The sequence below is a fragment of the Porites lutea genome, chromosome 13, assembly GCF_958299795.1.
Source record: "Porites lutea chromosome 13, jaPorLute2.1, whole genome shotgun sequence".
Classification (NCBI taxonomy): Eukaryota; Metazoa; Cnidaria; class Anthozoa; order Scleractinia; family Poritidae; genus Porites; species Porites lutea.
Genome location: NC_133213.1, coordinates 3,455,820 through 3,463,532, shown reverse-complemented (window position 1 = coordinate 3,463,532; position 7,713 = coordinate 3,455,820). Strand labels below are relative to the sequence as shown.

Here is a 7,713-nt window from a genome sequence, read left to right as displayed (position 1 = left end):
CGAAAAATTGACATTTTTCCAAAGGGGTTAACCCATGGTTTTGGTCCAAAAATGGCCATTTTTTGAACTTTTTTTTTTAGGCAATATAGGCCAGGAAAATGTCTTTTACGATATTCTAGAACAAAAGAACGCCTTTCTAGGCTATAAAAACAAAAAGTATAAAAAGTTGAAAAATTGACATTTTCCAAAGGGGTTAACCCATGGTTTTTGTCCAAAAATGGCCATTTTTCCAATTTTTTTTTTTAGGCAATATAGGTCAGGAAAATGTCTTTTATGATATTTTAGAACGACAAAACGTCTTTCTAAGCTATAAAAACAAGAAGTTCAAAAAGTCGAAAAGTTGACATTTTTCCAAAGGTGTTAACCCATGGTTTTGGTCCAAAAATGGCCATTTTTCCAACTTTTTTTTTTAGGCAATATAGGTCAGGAAAATGTGTTTTATCATATTCTAGAACGAAAAAACGCCTTTCTAAGCTATAAAAACAAGAAGTTCAAAAAGTCGAAAAATTGACATTTTTCCAAAGGGGTTAACCCATGGTTTTGGTCCAAAAATGGCCATTTTTCCAACTTTTTTTTTTTAGGCAATATAGGTCAGGAAAATGTCTTTTATGATATTCTAGACCAAAAAAACGTCTTTTTTGGCTATAAAAACGAGAAGTTTAAAAAGTCGAAAAATTGACATGTTTCCAAAGGGGTTAGGCCATGGTTTTGGTCCAAAAATGGTCATTTTTCCAACTTTTTTTTCTTAGGCAATGTATGCCAGGAAAATGTCTTTTACGATATTCTAGAACGAGAAAACTCCTTTCTAGGCTATGAAAACAAGAAGTTCAAAAAGTGGAAAAATTGACATTTTTCCAAAGGGGTTAACCCATTGTTTTGGTCCAAAAATGACCATTTTTTCTTGTTTTTTAGAAGGCAATATGGGCCAGGAAAATGTGTTTGATATTCTTGAACGAAAAAATGCATTTTTAGGCTATAAAATCAAGAAGTTGAAAACGTCGGAAAATTGAGTTTTTTTTATTTGGGTCAGTTCCTGGTTTGGGGCAAAAATTGGCCATTTCTCCATGCCAGAAAAGATTGTTTCGTGATAATTTTGGACAGGAAGGAAGGTTTTCTAGACAAGAAAACTGATTTATTAAAAAAGTCAAAAAATCGACATTTTCCAAAGGGTTAGTCCATGGTGTTTGTTAAAAAAAAAAAATGACCAGTTTCGACGTTTGGTTGTTTGAAAAAAAGAAAAATTTGAATTTGTGGATCAAAATCATAGGTTAACCCCTTTGGAAAAGAATAACGTTTTATACTTTGAAAAATTCGTAGTCTTATTTTAGGCCTTCCCCACTGCGGACCACGTTTTGCACCACACATTGCCAGTGTTAAAAGAAATTTTCTAGGTCGTCCCTCCATCTCATCATTGGTCTTAATTCCTCCGTTAAATGTGTGTCCGCAGGGGTGTCCCGAACGTAAAGCAGGTTGTCGAACGGTTGTCTGTTATTCTCGCCAAATAACCAGCCCAATACCATTTGAGTTTGATTATCATTTCCATGATATCTCGTACTTTGTGTTTTTTGCTCAGATCTATTGGGCTGTTTTATGATCTCGCCATCTGATGTTTAGCATGATTCTCTCACGCACTCTGTCCAAAGTTCGGAGTTTAAAGGTTTGTTGTTTCGTAAAATTACAGGTCTCATATGCATAGTTGACTGTTGGTAAGATCTATTGAACGTAAACCTGACCTTTGAGAACGATTGGAATGTCACTGAAGATTGCTCTCGCTCGAGAACGTGTGTATGTGTAGTACACAACAAATGTATGTTGTGGCTCAAATTTATCCTTGGTTTTACTCATTATCATACATGACCACTGACACCCAACAACAAAGGAAAATAGAATTTAAACCAAGGATAAAGTTGAACCAAAACATGAACACCCAAGAAGGAAAACATTTTTATTTCAATTTTCGAAAGTAATGTACAAAGTTCTAACTGTCAAATAATGAATATTTTAAATTTTGACTATACTACTCAGGAATAGACTTAGTGTGTAAGCAAAGGAGGGCTTGGACAAAACCATCTCTGCGAAGTACATACAGCAACTAGTGATCTGCAACAAACTATTTTAAAGTCAAGTATTAAAGGGCATAACCCTGACTGGAGGTGTACAACATTGCAATTCTAAAGCTAATCTTGGGTTAGCTAAAAAATGAAGCCAGACTCTGGGAAATCTGGCAGAGCTGAGCTACTGCTTACAACTTATACAAGCGGTCAGACGGAGGCCAGAAAAAACCTGCCCATAAAACCCCGAGGGGGAAAAAGGGGGCAGGAAATCTGGGTAGGAACCAAGGCTCAAGCTCCAAAGTCCTTCCTACGGGACTTTTACATGGCAAACTAGAAACGACCACCTGAAACGAAGGTTGGTTTTGAAGGCTAGTGAAAGAAGCCACGATAAGCGCTTCACCTTTTACGATCCTCTACTTCACGAAATGTTTTCTGTAAAAGTGACTTAGTGCTGATCGTACAACTGCTGATATGGTTTTTAAAGAGGAGATAAATGCTAGCAGCATTTCAATCTGTTCCACATTCAGTGCCCTGTTCTTACAATCCATTATTTTTTTCACAGAACAACAATTCAGATTTCCGCTTCTCTGTAATGCACGACACTTCATTGGGGCTCTAGGTTCTCTTCCTCTGTTAAGCTGTTAATTATGAGAAAGAAATCTAAAATTTTCCATTTATTCCCCTCTGGCTATCCCATAATCCTGTGCGCATGCATAACTAACTCCTCGATTACTGAAAAATCTTTATTTTTTGGATATGAGTATCCAATGTTAACCGCAGCTATTGCTAGTTGGCATCGGCTTTGTGGTAAACGTTATCTTCATTAACATGAATCAAAATTCTCAACTACAATACAGTACGACTTTTTAGGGCTATTTTGGATGGAATGGGCATTTCAAAGAGCTGTTTTAGTTGTTGTTGTTGCTGTTTTGAGTTCAAATGGCTCCATCAGAATTTGGTCTGCAGGGCCGCTAAATTGATACTTTGGTGTTAGTAATCTTTTTACCCCTTTCTTTTCAATTTATGAAGCACTCCTCGCAAATGACCTCTCTTCTCCATGGTCTTTCTCCTTCAACAGTGGCGGGTAAAAAGACCTCTCCTTTTGACGTACATTTTATTGACTAAGCTTTTCCAGCACGATTTTCTCAGCGAAAGACTCGTAAACTTACTTCGCTTCAGTGTCGCCGATGTTTTATCCATGATGTTCTTGTCCAGTACTAATCTTCCTCTTCCACTTTCTTACTCTTGTTCTTTTGCTTTGGCAGATCCTCCTAAAACAACGAAGAATTATAAATTAGATTTTACAACCTGACTCTGTAGACTGCCCCTTACTCTCATATCAGGCTAAACCGGAAATGACACAAGCTTCAACTTAAGAGTAATACAAGAATATTTTGAGCCTAAAACTGGGAGAAAAATAAGAATATTTCCCCTGGGCCACAAAAACAAAATTCTTAGAAAAAAGAAAGAATGCACTCCTTATAAATCAAAAATTGGACCAAATTAACCCTCTTTTGTTAACTAGGATACAAAACTCTATCATGATCAATATAAAAAGTATCAGCGGAAACGAATTTTGAGCTGTGTCCGCGATTTTTGGATTATCTCCGATTCTTACTGACGTTGAATCATAACTCGGTAGGCTGCTTAGTCTGATATCTGAGATATCAATTGAACGCTAACCAACACAATTCATTTGAAGAGCTGTATTGTCAATAACATAATAATCTGAATCATACAGCGAGCTAAGTTAAAAAAAAAACTCTGAGGTAAGAATTAATGACAGTTTTTCTAAAGTTATTTGATACATTTCACCACTTTCAGGGTAGCAGCCTTTTGCAGTAGCTGTTATGGCACACTCATAGAAGAGTAAATTTGTAAGATAAGCAAAGTAACTTGACATTCATTGTAAACAAGACCAGGAAAACAAGTGTAAACATACTTTCTCATAGTTGCAGCAGTACCTGATCCTTGAGGCACTTTTTACTGGTGTCTGTTGGTTTGGAGCTCTCGGCCAATTTCCACTGTAAAAAGTATTTGAAAATAAATTGAGAGAAAAAAAAAAAAAATCAGTTTGATTAATCATCTCTGCTTAAATTGAAAACAGATTAATTTAACTTAATTTTATAACCCTAAGCTTGGCTTACTGTGTAATTAAGGTTTTCTGACGTATATCACATATCCACCAAGCCGCTTACTCATTAAAAACTTTCGCTTATAAACAAGTTTACAACAAAAACTCAGGGCTTATTAATAAAACGTAAACGCGACTACAGCCCAGCAAACAAGAATGTACAAACGGCCTAGAATTACACATTAAAATTAAGTCAAATAAGTTGATTTTTCTTGCAGAAGAAGGTAGCAAAAACTTACCAGTTCATCCATGTCTAGTAGTACCGCATTATAACATGGGTAGACTTCATGTGCAGGGCAAACAATAAATTCAAAATGGCAACACTCGTATCTGTCAGAAAACAGGGACAGAAATCATTATTCTGAATACTTGTATACACAAAAGAGAAATAATAAAATTAGAAACAATCCTTGATGCGCGTACACACGGAAAAAATACTAAACCGAAGGAAATTTTCCAAATCAAACATTTCTTTACTATTTCTTTAAAAGTTAAAAATAATTTATTAAGGTTGAGGCGCTACGACTACACTATTTCTTTTTTACCAGAATATATTTTATAAAATATCGCTACCGAAATCTGAGACTGAGATTTTCAACAGGATTTATTAGTTTGTGTTGAAAATCTGTTAATAAAATACAATTGTTTTAAACTTATCTGATATAATTGACCCTTTCTCTAAGCAAAAAAAAATTAGGAACCAAACTTCAAAAAACTGCACCGTTAACAAAGTCAAATGTTCAATGCTTATAACAGTTCGATAAAAGGTCCATTGATACCCCAACACATCATGAACCAGAAACGATATAAGCTTCAATTTAAGAGTAATACAAGAATATTTCGAGCCTAGTTATTCAGATAAAATGATGGATAAGAATCTGTCGAAAGTCAACAATCACGAAAGAACGATGGCTTTGCTTTGCTTGAGGTATGGCCTCTTATAAAGCCAGCCGTTGCTAAGGAAAATTCTGATAGTATATATTATAAAAGACCTTTCTAAAAAAGAAATTTATTACGTAATGTACACATACCAGCCAAACTATAAAACTCGAAGATACAACAGTTTAACCAAAAGCAGACGTCTGTGGTCAGTCAGGATTCAGGATTCCAAGTCTCCACCTAATAATTTTAGCTCCAATTATGCAAATCTTCGCTTTGACCTGGAAAGACTGAATAAAAGTCAAAGCCTACAAAGCCCAGTGTTGTGGCCGATCTAAAACAACAACACTAGAGACAATGAAGGAAAAAGGTTAGAAATTTGAGAATAAAATGTGCTCAACCATCACCTGTAGAAATAAAAAGAAACTAGAAATTTAAAATACGTTTTTGCTTTCAAAAGAATCTCAGTGAGAGGGGTATCTTAAGGTTATTATATCTCCAGTATGAGTTTCCAATTTGAAAAGTACCAAAATTGGAGTGGTATCCCTACGTTTCTCTGTTCCTGATTTATTGTGTAAATTCGGTTTGAGTGTCAGCGGTTTACGCAAAATACGTTTCAACGCCTATACACCCCGTCGAATTTCCACAAAAAATCAGTTCCAAACAAACCAGGATTCCCGTTGTCCACGTTAATAATTAATAATTTTGGAGTGGTATCCCTACGTTTCTCTGTTCCCTGATTTATTGTGTAAATTCGGTTTGAGTGTCAGCGGTTTACGCAAACTACGTTTCAACGCCTATACACCCCGTCGAATTTCCACAAAAAATCAGTTCCAAACAAACCAGGATTCCCGTTGTCCACGTTAATAATTAATAATTTTGGAGTGGTATCCCTACGTTTCTCTGTTCCCTGATTTATTGTGTAAATTCGGTTTGAGTGTCAGCGGTTTACGCAAAATACGTTTCAACGCCTATACACCCCGTCGAATTTCCACAAAAAATCAGTTCGCAAACAAACCAGGATTCCCATTATCTACGTTGATAATTGTACTTTCGTCTGGACCTCCTTCTCTTTAAAAAAGAAAGCGGAAAAAATAGAATCATGGTCAATAGAGTTTGTTCGGCAATCCCAAAGCGTGCTACCATCACCTGTAGAGATAGGAAGAAACTAAGAAGTTAGCATAAGGTTCCATTTTGAAAAGTATCCGAATTAGCGTGGTATCCCTACGTTTCTCTGTTCCCTGATTTATTGTGTAAATTCGGTTTGAGTGTCAGCGGTTTACGCAAAATACGTTTCAACACCTATACACCCCGTCGAATTTCCACAAAAAAGTCAGTTCCAAACAAACCAGGATTCCCGTTGTCCACGTTAATAATTTTAGATTGGTATCCCTACGTTTCTCTGTTCCCTGATTTATTGTGTAAATTCGGTTTGAGTGTCAGCGGTTTACGCAAAATACGTTTCAACGCCTATACACCCCGTCGAATTTCCACAAAAAAATCAGTTCCAAACAAACCAGGATTCCCGTTGTCCACGTTAATAATTTTAGATTGGTATCCCTACGTTTCTCTGTTCCCTGATTTATTGTGTAAATTCGGTTTGAGTGTCAGCGGTTTACGCAAAATACGTTTCAACACCTATACACCCCGTCGAATTTCCACAAAAAAATCAGTTCGCAAACAAACCAGGATTCCCTATATCTGCGTTGATAATTGTAGTTTCGTCTGAACCTCCTTCGCTTTAAAAAAGAAAGCGGAAAAAATAGAATCATGGTCAATAGAGTTCGCTTGGCAATCCCAAAGCGTGCTACCATCACCTGTAGAGATAGGAAGAAACTAAGAAGTTAGCATAAGGTTCCAATTTGAAAAGTACCCGAATTAGCGTGGTATCCCTACGTTTCTCTGTTCCCTGTTTTTTTGTGTAAATTCGGTTTGAGTGTCAGCGGTTTACGCAAAATACGTTTCAACGCCTATACACCCCGTCGAATTTCCACAAAATAATCAGTTCGCAAACAAACCAGGATTCCCATTGTCTGCGTTGATAATTTCAGTTTGGTATCCCTACGTTTCTCTGTTCCCTGATTTATTGTGTAAATTCGGTTTAAGTGTCAGCGGTTTACGCAAAATACGTTTCAACGCCTATACACTCAGTCGGATTTCCACAAAAAAATCAGTTCCTAATCAAACCAGGATTCCCATTGTCCGCGTTTATAACTTTAGATTGGGGTAACCTTGATCTTCTCTACAATAGAAAGAGATTAAAGGTAAAAAGTCCAGAAATCTAGGAAGCTGAAGACTTGCAAACTCAAAGTGCTCACTCACCTGTTGATGCCGAGAGTGAAACTCCTGCTAAGAACTCCCAGAAACAGAGGCTTTGATATCAATTTCCGCAGTTTTGCAGGGACAGGAACTCTGAAATAATAACGAAACGTTCAAATACACATTGCACATGCAGTGGTGTTTTTTTTTTATTAAAATAGACGCTAATCGGGGTCTAACGGATTTTTTGTAGCAGTCGATGATTTTTGACTCCGGCCAGAGATAATTGTCTGTTGCATCATTTGCTACACAGGACCAACAATATACATGGCAGATAATACTGAGATCAGTATTAGGTATGTGCGTTTACTTAATTACACATTCTAC

At 36.5% G+C, this 7,713-nt stretch overlaps 1 long non-coding RNA gene across 1 annotated transcript; it reads right to left on the bottom strand.

Annotated features, from left to right (window-relative positions):
- Positions 1-1,931: 1,931 nt before the first annotated feature.
- Positions 1,932-7,401, bottom strand: LOC140923031 (uncharacterized). Its single transcript, XR_012164122.1, has 5 exons — positions 5,220-7,401; positions 4,428-4,518; positions 3,997-4,078; positions 3,224-3,325; positions 1,932-2,692 (listed from the first exon to the last, which is right to left on the bottom strand). It is a non-coding gene; the product is annotated as an uncharacterized lncRNA (long non-coding RNA).
- Positions 7,402-7,713: the final 312 nt, after the last annotated feature.